Below are 15,497 nucleotides of genomic sequence, written 5' to 3' on the forward strand. Positions count from 1 at the left end.
CTTAGAAGTCTGGAGAAATACTCACACCAGCACAGGGGTGTCCACCAGGGGAGAGGAGCCCCAGCCATGGCTCCGGCAAGCCCGTGGGGGCAGTTCACATCCTGGTGGTCCCTGAGAGGTGGGCCAGGCTCCAGCAAGCAGGGGGTCTCGAAGTTAGCACAAAGAGTTCCCAAGGGGTGTTAGTGGACACGGAGGCCAGGGTTCCTGGACAGCTGGGCCAGACTGGCCACAGGACCCGTGGGAGCCTTACCTGGGCCCCATGTGGAGGCACAGGCAGGCAGATGGGGGAGGAGGGGGAGGGCAGAGGAATCAGGACAGAATGAGTGCTGGCCCTGAGGCTGAGACAGCTGGAAGGGGTGGGTGACCCTGAATGGGCTGGGGACAAGGGTGATTCCTGGGGAAGCAGAGAGTTCTTCCTGCAGAAGGGACTTGGTTCTGCAAACTCACTGCTCAGCTTCCACATGGCCCTTAACCCCTGCTCCTCTGCAGTAATCTTCCTTCTGTGGGATTTTTGGGTGCCCCCCACCACACCGACTCAGGACAGCCCTTTCCCATGAAGGTCACTGTGGTGGGGAGAACAGACAGCCCTGTTGCCCTCGGAGGCCACAGGTGAGTCCTTGTTACTGCTCTCCGAGGCTGGCTGGGAGGCCCTGAGCTCCCTGACATGCAGCCCCTGGTGGGGGACTTGGGGGGGCTGGCATTCATGCAGAGAGAGAGGCTGGGGTCTCACCATGCATCCCGTAATGCTGCCTGATGCTGTAGCATTTTCTGGACAAGAAAACAAGCCCTCCCAAACCTGGGCTTCTCCTGGGGGGAGCCACCTTTCACTGACAGTGGCACAGGGGTCTGGGTGGGCCCTCAGGCTCTCCCCTCATTCCTGCAATGATCTAGGCAGGCAGCACCCCCAACCATGCAGGGTGTCAGAGAGCAGAACCCTAGAGGCCCTTCTGTCCCCACCTTCCCCTGCAGCTGTGGACTGCTTGGTCTGAAGCCACTCCCATAGCTCTGTGTGTATCTCTCTGCCCAACTCCCAGATCTCCCTCTCCATCCCCGTGTCTCCCTCCAGGCCCCGCTCCCAGATCTCCCTCTCCATCCCCGTGTCTCCCTCCAGGCCCAGCTCCCAGATCTCCCTCTCCATCCCCGTGTCTCCCTCCAGGCCCAGCTCCCAGATCTCCCTCTCCATCCCCATGTCTGCCTCCAGGCCTTGTAGTGGGGCTGCTGGGTAGATGTGGCCAAGGCAGGATTTGGGAAGAATGGGTTGGGGGCAGCTGCCCTGGGGACCTTCTGCCGGTGCTCAAGGCTTTGCAGGAGCTTGTAGAAGTCCCTCCTTCCCGACTCTGTGGCTGTCCGTCTCCCTGGAGCACCCTAGGTTCCTGCCCTTCTGTGTCTTCCCTGTGTGCTTCAGCTGAGTGAGTGACACCCCCTCGACTCACTCCTCTCTCAGGCTCTGTCATGACTGATCTCTGAACACCATTGTGGGTCAGGTCATGGGAGCACAGGGATGGACTTGGGACTGGAAGTCCACTTTCAAGAGTGTGCATCCCATGGCTGGCAGGTGGGCACCAGTTGTCACTGAGAGCTCAGGCTGGGCTATGGGCCACTGTCCTCAGTTCCTCTCCATGTGTCCTCTCCATGGGCTGTTGGGCTTCCTCACATCATGGCGGCTGGGTTCCAAGAACGAACACCCTGAAGAAAGCAAGGCGGAGTGCAGGGCACTTAGAAGTCAAGTAGCATCCCCTTCGCCAAGCTCTATGGGACGAGGGTCTGCCCAGGGTCAAGGGGAAGGGATGGAGAGCCCAACGCTTGATGAGAGGAAAGTCAAGGCCACGTTGTGAGAAGAGACTGTTGAATGGGACATATCATTGCAGCTGTCTTTGGAAAAGACAATCTGCCACACATCCCCAGAGTGGGTTGGGTTATGCCAGCTCTCTGGGCTCTGCTGTGTGAGTGATGCACCCAGCCAGGGGCCCTCGCACCCATCTGGCAACCCCATATATGAGAACAGGGCCTACAGTGGCCCCAGCAGTCATGGGGACTCTGCAGCCAAGTCCCGTCACTTCCTAAGCAATCTCCTACCCAAAGCCTCCATGGCCCCTGTTTTCCACATGGAGGAATGAATTTAGCTTTACCCTGAGAGGACAAAATCTGGCAATGGTTTAAGAAAAGCTTTAAGTTTGACAAAGTGCTCTCTTACTTACAAATTTAGTTTATTTATTGTTATTTTATTTTGGTTCACAAAGCAAATGGGTATTAGTTATTTATTACTGCACAACAAATTACTCAGATTACCTCAAAATCTAGCAAATTAAAATAATAAACATGTATCATCTCCCATAATTTCTGGGGTAAATAATTAGGTAGTGGCTTAGCTGGGTGGTTCTGGCCCAAGGACTCTTATGAGGTTGCAGTCAGGAGCAGCTAGAGAAGGCTATGTTTATCTGAAGGCTTGACTGGGGCAGAAGTCTCCCTTCCAAGATGGCACCTGCACAGGGCTGTTGGCTGGAGGCCTCAGCTCTTCACCCTGTGGCCCTCTCCACAGGCTGCTTAGGTTTCCTTGTGCCCTGATGACTGGTTTCCCCAGTGTGAGCAATCTGTAGAGCAAGAAAGAAGTGCATTGTTTTTGTGGCCTAGTCTCAGAAGCCACACTCTGTTTCTCCCAGGATATCCTATTATTGCATAGGTCTGCCCTATTCAAAATGGGAAGAGACTGTACAAGGGCATAAACACCAGGAGGGGAGGATCCATCATTAGACGCCCTCTTAGAGGCTGGCTGTCCCAGTTTATGAAATGTTTCCTGGATTTTGAAGTACTTTGGAGTTTGCACAGAACTTTATTATCTACAACTGATTTTTTACATGAATTATCTCATTAACCCCTGAGATATTCCCTTATTTCCTTTGAAGGGACTGGGATTGGGCTTTGCGAGTCATCGTGCCCTTTGTTGTGCCTTTAGCTGGGTTTCCAGATTTTGTGGGGCCCAGGAAGTCATCCTGGAGGGGAGGCCCAGCTCCAGGCCCCAAAGATGAGGCCAGAGTGAAGAATGAAAGGGTCAGTGGGTCAATGCTGGGTCAGTGAGAAACAGAGCAGGCCAAGGACCTGAAAACACAGCAGAGTTCATCATGGAGGGTTGGGCCCAGGCTGAGGCATCCACCTGTGAGGCCAGGTCTCTGTGTGTCCCCTCAGAGTGTTTGTTTGCCAAACTCATGGTCACTAAGATTTTCCCCATGAAAATGCAAGCTACGGCTGGGTGCAGTGGCTCACGCCTGTAATCCCAGCACTTTGGGAGGCTGAGGCGGATGGATCACAAGGTCAGGAGATCAAGACCATCCTGGCTAACACAGTGAAACCCTGTCTCTACTAAAAATACAAAAACTTAGCTGGGTGTGGTGGCGGGCGCCTTTAGTCCCAGCTGCTTGGGAGGCTGAGGCAGGAGAATGGTGTGAACCCAGGAGGTAGAGCTTGCAGTGAGCCGAGATAGCGCCACTGCACTCCAGCCTGGGGGACAGAGCAAGACTCTGTCTCAAAAAAAAAAAAAAAAGAAAGAAAGAAAGAAAATGCAAGCTACAGACTGGGAGAAAATATTTGAAAACATTTACCTGACAAATGACTTGTATTTAAAATGCAAAGATGTTTTAAACTTAATAACGAGAGACTAACAACCAATTTTTAAAATGGGTTAAGTAGGGCCAGGCAAAGTGGCTCATGCCTGTAATTCCAGCACTTTGGGAGGCTGAGGTGGGAGGATCACTTGAGCCCAGGAGTTTGAGACCAGCCTGGCCAACATAGTGAGACCCTGTCTCTACAAAAAATATAAAAAATTAGCTGGGCATGGTGACGTGTGCCTATAGTCCCAGCTGCTTAGGAGGCTGAGGCAGGAGGATTGCTTGAGCCCAGGGGTTCAAGGCTGTGGTGAGCTGTGATTGCACCACTGCACTCCAGCCTGGGTCACAGAGGTCGACGCTGTCTCAAAAAAATAAATAAAATAAAATAAAATAGAGCCAAATATTTAAACAGACACTTCTCTAAAGAAGATACACAGATTTTCAGATAAGTCAGTTTAAGTGGGGAAAAAAAGACATGTAAGCACATGAAAAGACACTGAACATTATTAATCATTCAGGAATGAAAAATAAAACCACAGTGAGATACCACTTCACACCTACTAGAGTGGCCGAAATGAAGAAGACCGACCTCAGCAAGTGTTGATGAGGACATGGAGCACCTGGAACTCTATGCTGAGTGCTGATGCTGAGAATGCAAGATGGTGTGGCCACGCTGGGGAAGTCTGGCAGTTATTAGAGAGTTAAATATGCACCTACAATAAGAAGCAGCCACGCCACTCCCAGGCACCCACCCAAGAGAGATGAAATCATCTGTCCACACAGAGACTCAGATATAAGCATACCTGGCAGCTCTATTTGCATATGGCTAGAACACAAGTACCCACTTCTCTGGAGTGTTGGGAGGATTTATTAATTAATTTTTTGAATTTGAAAATAAAATAGAAGGTCAGGCGTGGTGACTCACACCTGTAATCCCAGCACTTTGGGAGGCCGAGGTGGATGGATCACTTGAGCCCAGAAGTTTGAGTCCAGCCTAGGAAAATAACATGGTGAAACCCCATCTCTACAAAAAATACAAAAATTTAGTGCTGAGTGAGGTGGTGCACATGTGTAGTCCCAGCTCTTGGGTGGCTGAGGCAGGAGGATTGCTTGAACTCAGGAGGCAGAGGTTGTGGTGAGCTGACGTCATGCCACTGCCCTCCAGTCTGGGCAACAGAGCAAGACCCTGTCTAAAATGCCCAGGCTGGTCTTGAACTCTTGGGCTCAAGCAATCCTCCAGCCTCAGGCCCCCAAAGTGCTGGGACTACAAGCATAAGCCCCTGTGCCCAGCTGGGAGGATAAATTTAGTTGGTGGATGTCACTTCTGTAGCACAGCATGGCAGGCAGGAAGGACTAAGCAACTGCGCCATTATTTTTATACCTCCCTGTGCTGCTTTCATCCCACTCAACAGATTCAGCTTGTAGATGGGGAAACTGAGACCAAGAGAGAGGCAGGGTATTTGCAGGAATTGGCCACCAGGTCAGAGTCCAAGCTGGACCCAGCAGCCAGGCCCTGGCCTGTGGACAGCATGTCCCCATTCCTTCCTCCACACTAGCAGAGCCAACACCCTGCTACTGAACCTCCCTCTCAGTTATGGGGGCGGCTGTCTCCAAGCTTCCCTCTTAGCTGGCCTAGGGCAGCATTAATTGGGCAGAACCGGGAGTGAATACTCCTCCTGGAGCCACCCAGCTAATAAGCTCACCATTAAAGTGTGATGGGAGCACCGCCGGAGAGCCCGTGCTGGGCTGGACTAATTTAATCCGAGCAGAGAGAGAGTCATGAGATGCCAGGCCCATCAGCCCTGACGGCGCTGAGAGGAGGGAGGGAGGGATGAGGCAGGGCTTTGAGCATCTGCTTTGAAAACCTGAGCCCTGAGTTTCCGAGTGAGGACAGGAAGGCAACAGCCTCGCTTCGGCTGTGGATAAAGGAGCCAGAGAGAGTCCTGGTCTTGCCTTATCCCAAAGCCACTGGGGCTGCAGGCTGGGGGAGGGTGATGGGCAGGGCTGGGGAGGGTCACGGGCAGGATTGGTGTCCTGGTGTGGGTGCCTCTTCACACAGGCTTCCTTGTTTTCTCATTTTTATTTTATATATGTTTTTAAGAAACAGGGCCTTATTCTGTTGCCCAGGCAGGAGTGCAGTGGCCAGTTCTAGCTCACTGCAGCCTCACCCTCGGGCTCAAGAGATCCTCCCGCTTCAGCTTCCCCAGTAGCTGGAACTACAGGTGCCAGCACACCCAGCTACTTTTCATATTTTTTGTAAAGATAGGTTCTCCCTATGTTGCCCAGGCTGGTCTCAAACTCCTGGGCTCAAGCGATCCTCCCACCTCGGCCTCCCAAAGTGCTGGGATGACAGGTGTGAGCCACCGCCACCACCTCCCACATCCAGTGCTTTGGATTATCTATTGCTATTTAACAAACCTTCCCAAACTCAGTTTCATAGAACAACAGTTCTTGATTCTGCTCAGGAATCCTCCATCTATGCAGGGCCGGGCAGGGAGGCCTTGTCTGCTCCTCTACACGGTGCAGGGCAGCTCAACGGGAACTGTAGGACCCTTATTCAAGATGGAGCACCTGTTTGACTGACAGTTTGGTGCCATCTTTGGGTCCCTCCCTGGGGCCCTGGCATCCTCAGAACAGACTATGTGGGTGCCCAGAGCAGGTGTCCCAAGACAGCCACCCAGGTGGGAATGGTATTGTCTTTTGTGACCTCGCTGGGGGATGTCGGTGGGGTCCCCAGGCTTTCTTCTGGGGGATCCAAGAGGTGCCCTGATATCCCTCAGCTGAGCCCTTCACCATCAGACCAGCCCAGCCCTGGACAAATTCTCCAAGTTAACAAGTTCAGGGCCTGATGATTAAGTAGACTCACAAAGTTGATGAAAAAATCGGGATATAAATAAATATTCCTGGAGATATTTCACCCCCTGCAGGCATGAACTTTGAATAATTGGAGAGAATTATGCTGAGGACTAATCAAAACTTTTTTTTCCTTTTGCTAATTACCTCTGGGTTTCATCAGTGTCAGAGTCTAATCAACTCCAGACATCTTAATTGACCCTTGGGAAATGTTAGAAATGGTGAGGGCTTTGGTGTCGTAGGGAAGGGGGGCTGGGAGCTGAGAGGAGCCGGGGGTCCTGGGTCCAGAGCCACCCTGGTCTGGGGTGGGGACTGTTACATGGGTGAGGGGGGGCCTGGCTCTCGGGAGGCCTCTGATCAAGACGGATGACGCCCTTGCCTGGGCCGCAGCTCAGCTTCCTCCTGGGCTCCCCGGCCGCACGGCTTCACTCTCATCATCGCCTGGGCCGGAGTTTATCCGGTGAGATAGATGAGGCCAGGAAGGGGTCTGGCACCCAGCAGGGCCCGGGGGAAGCTCCAGATTCTCAGCCAGGAGATTCCTTTTTTTCCTGAGACAGGGTCTCCAGTGCAGTGGTGCCATCACAGCTCACTGCAACCTCACCCTCCAGGGCTTGAGTGATCCTCCCATCTCAGCCTCCCGAGTGGCTGGGACTACAGGTGCGCCACCACACCCAGCTAAGTTTTGCATTTTTGGGGTAGAGAAAGGGTTTCTCCATGTCGTCCAGGCTGGTCTCTAACTCCTGGGCTGCAGTGATCTGCCCGCCTCAGCCTCCCAAAGTGCTGGAATTACTGGTGTGATCAGCCAGGGGCCTCTTGGTGTCTGCAAGTAGAAGGAGGGTTTGGTTTCTTCTCCTGATGGGAATCATTTGCATATGATACAAAATTCCTCTTCCAAAATGTAACTCCAACAAAGACAGGCCCTGCCGTGGAGACACTGGCGTTGGAAGCACCATTTCCTGCAGTGTCTCGGAAGGGGACGCTGTGGCACGTGGCAGTGGAGCCAGCGCGTTCCAGCCCTCTCTGAGCCCGGGGTGGCCCACCCCTCGGCCCCTTGCTGGGGTGGATTCCCCACCCCTGTTCTTGGGCATTTTGAAGGCTCAGGAAAGCCTTTGACCAAATTCAGAGACAAAACTCATTCGCCTGGAAATCCACCCCAATAACCTCTGCTCAGGAAGCCAAATGCCCAAACTAGACCTCTCAACTTCGAACATCCACAACCCCAGCCCCCACGCCCAGCAGCCTCAGGCCCCACGATGCCAGGAGCCACCACCAGCAGGCCCAGGCTGCCCCTTTCAGTGGGCAGCTGCACCCCCTACTGGGTCAGCCTCCCACCCCTGCAGCCTGGAGCTCCCTGGTCCACCCAGCCTTGCCCCAGGCCCATGCTGGCCTGTGCACCTGCGCTCCGCAGCTTCAGCGGGCCTGGCCTCCCCTCCACCTCCTCTCTTCCCAGCTGAGCTACTCTAGCCCTTCTCCAAGCTGGCTACCACCTCGCCTTTCTCCCCCAGCCCACCTCTCCCTCCATGCGCCACCTGCCCACTGGTCCCCCTCCACTCTCAGCCGAGCTCCTTACGGTGCCCACAAACCCCACCCAGACCTACACCTTCCCCAGTCTTCCCCTAACTAAGGTCATCAGACACAGAGCTGGGAGCCCTCGCTGCACCGCCTTTGGCCCCACAGAGGGTCCCCAGCTCCGTCCTCTCCCTGCCCTGTCTGTCCTCCTCACACTCAGGTGCCCTTCCTTGCTCAGAACGGCCAGCTGTTCCCCAGGGTCCCGAGCCGTCACCCTGCCTGACCCCGTCCCACGTGTGGCCTTCCATCTGTGCACCCAGCCAGGTCGCCCGGCCACAGGGTGTTGGCATTTGGTGTCCTTCAGCTGGGGTTCCGCACAGCCTCGCTCCTTCTCACCACCCAGGTCTCCGTTCAAAATCCCCCTCCTGGGAGAGGCAATTCCGGAACCCCGGGTTCAAGCACAGTGCTGCCCCCTTCTCCCGCCCCCCAGCTGTTTCCATCACATTGCCATGGTTGACTTTCTTCACTGTCTGAAATCCGTTTTTCCCTCCCCCTCTCCCTCCCTGATTTGCTAAAATGTCAGTTCCACGAGGCCAGGGTTCTTTGCTCCTTCCTGTTGATCCTGGTACGAGAGCCCCGGCCACACGGCAGGCTCACGGCAAGGCTGTCAGATGGAAGAAGCCGATTTCACCAGCTTCCCGGAGGGGCCAGGGGAGGGCCCTGCCCGAGCCTGGGTTCCGTTCTTTGGTCCTCCTGTGAGTGGCCTCACCAACCCTCTCCCAGCCTGTTTTCTCATCTGTGAAAGGGGGACAGCTTCCCACGGTGGAGGGAGGTGATGTGCTTTGTAAAACCCCAAGCCCCCCGAGGAGCCTGGATTTGGGGTGCTGCCCTGTCCCCCTGCTGTTCTCCCCAAATAGACCCCCTGCCCCAGCCAGAATGGCACCCGGAGCTCCAGCGTCAGCTGTGGACATGGTGGGGGCCCCGCTTCGTGCCGAGACCCAGCCCTCACTGCCCTTCTCAAGTCAGGCAGGAACAAGGGGGTGAGGGGACTTTCCCGGGCCATGCAGGAGTGAGAGGCCCCAGGTGGATCCCCAGCCCCAACCCTGGAAGAGCAGGCATGGCGAGGGGGGAACCCCAGACCGTGATACCCCCTCCTCTCCGCAGAAGCCCCTGTGGGACGGGCCCTGGGTGCGGCGTCTGCCCTAGCAGACCTGCCCCTGCCCCCACGCGGATACGGGCTTGCTGTGTGACTGTGGGTGTGGCCTTCTCCTCTCCGGCCTCAGTTTCCCTTCTCTCATCCCAAGGTTGCAGTCCATGGGCCCGGGAGCCCTTTTGGGACAGACGCTGTGGTGTGACTGCAGCTGAGCAGCCCCCTTGGCTAGGGCCACCAGAGGCAGCCCCCTGCCTCCAGACCAAGAACCCACCCACCCTTGCGGGTGCCCAGGCGCTGGCCCCTGGCCTGTGGGCCGGCCTGGCTGCCTTGGTCATGGCAGGAAGGATCCATCACTGCTGCCTGATGGATGATCTGAGCCTCCTCCTGCCCGCGCCCCGTGCTATTTCAGCTGCAGAACAATGTTTATCACTCGGCACAACAGCGACCCTCCCTGCCTGCCTGCCTTCCTCCCTCCCTCTCATGCTACGGACGCCCGGCAGACATCAGGAGGCTTTCCGGGGCTATTTTCATGATTTTAATTTTCTATTCCCCATCTCCTCTCTTCCCCCTGATTACATTTTGGGCTTTTTTGGGCTTCTGGAATGAGCATACATTTTCCTGGTGATATTTTTTAATAAAAACCATCATTTATGATTATTTTTCTTCCCCACTCGCTGTCAGCCTCCCCATTGGATTTCATATGAACACGGCTTCCCGCCTGCTTTGTCTCCGAGGGCCTCCCTCTGGCCCCAGGTCCCTCCTGTGTCCCTGCCCCAGCCAGCACTGCTGCCTTCTGCTGACCACGGCCGCCAGTCTTCTGGGCTTTTCTGTTCTGTCCTTCAGATGAGTCTCGCCTGCACACTTTTCCTTCCTTCCTTCCTTCCTTCCTTCCTTCCTTCCTTCCTTCCTTCCTTCCTCCCTCCCTCCCTCCCTCCCTCCCTCCCTCCCTCCCTCCCTCCCTCCCTCCTTTCATCAGAGTCTCACTCTGTCATCCAGGCTGGGGTACAGTGGCACAATCAGAGCTCACTGCAGCCTTGAACTCCCAGGCTCAAGTGATCCTCCCACCTCAGCCTCCTGAGTAGGTGGGACTACAGGTGCACGCTGCCACACCTGGCTAACTTTTTGAAGAATTTTTTGTAGAGATGGGGTCTTGCTACATTGCCCGGGCTGGTCTTAAATCACTGGGCTCAAGCAATCTGCCCTCCTCGCCTCCCAAAGCACGGGGACTATAGGCGCATACCACTGTGCCCTGCACGCCTTTCTTGGTTGCACAGAAGGGGCTGGGGACTCAGAGGGAATGGGACTGCCCTGCAGGCCACAGGGTGCAGCACCCTGTGCCCCTCCCCCAGCCCCAGGCCTGTGGGTTCTGCAAAGCTCCTCACGAGCCAACAGGCTGCCAAGATCATCAAGGAGAGTGGTTTCCAAAAAGACCCCCGTCCTCAAACGCCACCTAAACTGTCGACATTACTCAATGAAACAGAAGCTGGCCCACCACCCTCTACAGCGAGACTTGGGCAGGTCCTTTCATCTCAGTTTCCCTGTCTTTATTTGTTTATTGGAGGCGGGGTCTCACTCTGTTGCCCAGGCTGGAGTACAGTGTTGCAGTCACAGCTCACTGCAGCCTTGACCTCCTGGGCTCAAGCGATCCTCCCACCCCAGCCCCTCAAAGTGCTGGGACTGCAGGCGTGAGCCACTACACCAGGCATCCCCATCTATAAATAGAAACTAACTTCAGGTTATGATCCTTCATTCATTCAGCAAACACTGAGGGCCTACTATGTGCCACACACCCGTCTCAGGGCAGGAACCAGCTCAGATGTAACTCTACCTACCTGCACGCCGGAATCCGTCCACACAGTCTGGGCATGGTGGCCCACACCTGTAATCCCAGCACTTTGGGAGGGCGAGGCGGGCAGATCACCTGAGGTCAGGAGTTCCAAACCAGCCTGGCCAACATGGTGAAACTCCGTCTCTACTAAAAATACAAAAATTATCCGGACATGGTGGTGCACACCTGTAATCCCAGCTACTTGGGAGGCTGAGTCAGGAGAATCGCTTGAACCTGGAAGTCGGAGATGGCAGTGAGCCGAGATCACGCCACTGCACTTCAGCCTGGGCAACAGAGTAAAACTCTGTCCAAAAAAAAAAAAAAAAAATCCGTCCCCAGGCTTACAGAAGCTTACGGAAGCTTATGGAATGGAGCCCTGGGCTTCTCCATGAAGTTGCTGTGTGACCTAGGGCAAGGCACTGCCGTCTCTGAGCCATCCTTGCTTTCTATCTCTGTGAAAGGAAAAGGCCTGGACGTGGAGCTGCCCTGCCTCTGACTGGATATCCCTTCCCCACCCAGCCCCAGAGGGTCTTGTGATCCAAGCAGTTGCAACCTTGCTGGGCTCCTGCGGCTCCCGCCAGCGGACCCAAGAAAAGCCAGGCCTGTTTGAGGTCCAGGTGTGGTGACCCCAGGTTACCCAGGGTGCTGGAGCCCTTTTCCGTGGCAGGGAGAGGCCACGTGCTCCTTCCTGCTCTAGTCCCACCCTCACTGGCCCCTGGTTCCCGCCTGTTTAAGGAGATCCTGAGGGGGCTGCTGGGAGGACTGGTTTCAATGCTCAGGGCCTCCGCCTGGACTCTGGCCTGCGGGCTTGAGGAGGGAGAGGCCTGTCCTCCCTCACTGCTGCTTCTCCCTTATCAGTAGTAGGAGAGGTTACTATGAATATTCATATGGCTCACATGAATATTTATGAGAACACTGCACCCGTTCCATCTTCTCGCCCTTGGGTACCTCCATAGCTTGGTAACTCACCTCACCCATGGGTCTCTGTTGACCCTTGTACTCGAGCCAGTGAGGCGGGTTTCCCTCCACTGACAGAGGTCTGCCTGGCAGCCCCAGGGCTCCCTCGTCCCAGGACACCCCTGGGTGGGAATCGTCCCTGGCCCAGGGCTTGGCAGGTGTAGGCCCTGTCTCAGGTCTGACCCCAACTCCTGTGTAAGGGGGAGCCCCTCTCCCGGCCTCAGTTTCCCTTCTGACCTCCACAGGCCCTTTTGGCCCTGAAAGTGTTTGGCCAGGCTGATGGGCTCTGGGAAGAGCACATCCTCTCTGATTCCTCTTTCCAATGCTCCGTTGTGCGGGAACAAAGCCGAGAGGCTCTGGTTCCCCAGGGGTGTGCCAGGCCAAGACTTCGGGTTACCCAGGACGGGGAACCAGAGAGTCCTTCGGTCAGGTGTCCCCGCTGGCCTCCCGGCCCACAGCCAGGGGCTGCTTGGTCAGCCGTTCCCTGGCACAGGCCAAACCGAGGTGAGCTGGGAGCACTCAGGGCAGGCAGGGGGCAGTGGCTGCATGCATGGCAGGGGGAGCGCTCAGACCCCGAAGCTCAAGGGTGGAGGGTGAGTGGGACCTCCGTGCCCCGGGACATGCTGTCCGTAGGAAGTCAGTCTCCACTGCTCCTGGTGGCACGTTCTTGGACAGGTCACGCTTCTCTGTGCCTCGGCGTTGCTCTCTGCCGTGCCTTCCCCAGGTGTGTTCAAGGCTGGGCCACCCTTGGCAAATGTGGATGCTCTGTGTAGGGGACCCCCCACTCTGAGGGCATTTGGTCATTCGTCCAGAGTAGACCCAGCTGGGGGAGCAGTGACACCACCATGGAGCCCAAAGCTTTGAGACTGCAGGGAGGCCAGGCCCTGCCTCTGCCCCAGAATGGCTCCAGATTATGTAGACCACGAGGGGCCTTCCTCCACCCCGGGGGAGCAAGACATCCCTCCTGCCCTCTGCTGATCCTTTTTTTTTTTTGAGACAAGAGTCTTGCACTGTTGCCCAGGCTGGAGTGCAATGGTGCCATCCCAGCTCACTGCAGCCTCTGCCTCCCAGGTTCAAGCGATTCCCCTGCCTAAGCCTCCCAAGTAGCTGGGACCACAGGTGCCTGCTACCACACCAGGCTAATTTGTGTATTTTTTAGTAGAGATGGGGTTTCACCAGGTTGGCCAGGCTGGTCTCGAACTCCTGACCTCAGGTGATCCATCTACCTCAGCTGCTTAAAGTGCTGGGATTTCAGGCATGAGCCACCGCACCTGGCCCCCCCCTTTTTTTTTTAAGCTGGGACTACAGGTGCATGCCACCATGCCCAGTTAATTTTATATCTTTTTATAGAGGCAGTGTCTCGCCGTGTGCCCAGGCTGCCCTCAAACTCCTGGGCTCAAGCGATGGCCTCCTAAAGCACTGGATGACAGGCATGAGCCACCACGCCGGGCCTCTCTGCATATCCGATTCTCACTGGGCCTGTGAGCCGTGGGCATGCTGGGTGCCCCTCCCTTCCTGGGTGCCCAGTCTCCCCTCCCCAGGGGATGGACCCTCCTCCAGGGAAGCCAGGGGCCCTTCATCAGGGATCCATAGACCGGCTGCAATTGTCAAGGAGTGTAAGCCCTGCCCAGCGCCTTCCAGAGAGTTCCAAGGGACCCCTGGGGTCGTCTTCTCCCGAGGTCTCCTCTCCACTGAAGCATGACTATGATCTGGGAGCCTGACTGAGTCTCTGGATTCTGGGGGCCATGGTGTGAGATCTGATTCCTCCCTTCCAAGTTAGCAAATTAGAGGCTCTGGGAAGTCCTGATCTCTCCACCCGAGCTTCCCAAACAGACGCTGGCCCCTCTCCTTGGGTGCTTGGCTCTGACCTTAGCAGTGGAGGTTCAGAGCACTCTGGCACTCGCCCAAGGTCACAGAGCCAGCGAGTGGGGCTCCAGCAGGGGTCCGGGCCCACCTCACTCACAGCCTGAGCTTACAGCCACCATGCGGGGTGGAGGACGCATGGCGGTCCCTCGCGCCGGGGCTTTCCGCACGGGCTGACCCCACTGAGCTTCGTAGCTGGGGCCCAGCCTGCTGGTGGCGTTTGTGTCCAACCTCGTCTTCCCATGAGACCGACACGGCCACCGCCAACATCTGCTAGGACAATGACAGAGGAATGCCTAATGAGGGCCCGGCGTGGCCCCGCCACGGAGCGCAGGCTGGGACAGATGGTCTATCATTACCCATTTTTATTAATTACCGCTCCCGGTGCTGCCATTGGCTCCAACGGCTCAGGCACGTTGGACGCGCCGTGGCTGCAGCTATTCTGGAAGGAAGAAACGGCCCTTCATTTAGCACAGCATGCCTTTCCTCCCAGCTTCCTCAGAGGCCACAGGCATTTTTGGCTCAGTGAGGTCCCTGGGGAACTAGGCTGTGCGGAGGGAGGAGTGTGCAGCTGCCACCTGACTGAGGAGAAGGGGTGGAGGGGCTGGTGCGGGGAGAGGCAGAGAGCCCCTGTGACTCCAGCCTGGAGTGAGGCCCTGCGGGGAGACCCAGGACCCCATCTGCATCCCCCAGGCTTGGGCCGTTGGCCTCAGGGAAACTTGGGGCCCACAGACCCCGCTGCTGCCACGGAGTTTGTGCCTTACCTGGGTTTGTGCTCGTGGTCGTTGATCTGGGTTGCGGGCCGCAGCCTCGCTTCTGTTTATAGACACTCGGGGTCCCTGCCCAATCTGCCCCAGGGGCTTCCTGAGGCTCTGGGGTCCCACAGACCTGGGTCAGAAGCCCCACATGGGCTCCAGCTTGCAGGGGTGCTGGGTGAGTCCCTCCCTGCCTGTGGGCTTTGCACTCCTGCCTGCAGAATGGGGGTGCAGAAGCACCTCCTCATCAAATGCTCAGGTGGCTTGAGTGAGCCGATGCCCAGGGCCTGCTCGCCTTGGGGGATGCCCAGGACACCCATGCTGCCATCCAAGTTTGGCTTTGGGCAACTTCCCAGCTGCCTGCAGCTCTGTGTCCTCTCCAAGAGGCGGTCATGTTCTGCCTGCCCTCCAAAACGAAGGGGATGGAAATGCGTTGGGGTGAGAAGGACCTACCCGGTCAGATCGTCCTGGCTGGGCAAGGACCAGGGCTGAGGGCTGGGGCGCCCTGCGAGGTGCCGTGTCTCCCTGCCTGCCAGGACGCCGAGTTCCCCACTGACCGGCCTTGGTATGGGCCCGTTAGCCTGGGAGATAATGGGACGTGAAGCACGAGGTTTCTAGTCAATACAGAGGAGCCGGGAGGCTTTTTATATCTTGTTCTGTCACCCTGGCCAGGCGTTTTATCTGCTGCCTGCTTGACAGCCTGTCACAGAGCCAGGCCCTGCCGAAGTCCCAGCCCAGCCTGTCCCGGGGACGGGGGTGACGGGGGGGCTGCCTGCGGAGCGGAGCCAGCAGAGCCCTGAGTAGCGCCTGCAAGAGGAGCTCCCGTTGCGGGACTAAGTGAGCCCTTGGCCCAGCTCCGCAGCAGGCTGCGCCCCCAGAGCCCCCAGCGTGGAGTCAGGAAGGCCCCATCTGTGTGTCTGCTCCGGCCGCAGTAACACACCCCACAGACCGGGCAGCTTACACTACAGGAATTTAGC

General features: G+C 56.6%; 1 pseudogene; it reads left to right on the forward strand.

Annotated features, from left to right (window-relative positions):
- Positions 1-9,170, forward strand: part of LOC100936918 (transcription factor A, mitochondrial-like) — a 28,524-nt pseudogene extending 19,354 nt beyond the window's left edge.
- The last annotated feature ends 6,327 nt before the right edge of the window (positions 9,171-15,497 follow it).

The sequence above is a fragment of the Pongo abelii genome, chromosome 6 (genome assembly GCF_028885655.2).
Source record: "Pongo abelii isolate AG06213 chromosome 6, NHGRI_mPonAbe1-v2.0_pri, whole genome shotgun sequence".
Taxonomy (NCBI): Eukaryota; Metazoa; Chordata; class Mammalia; order Primates; family Hominidae; genus Pongo; species Pongo abelii.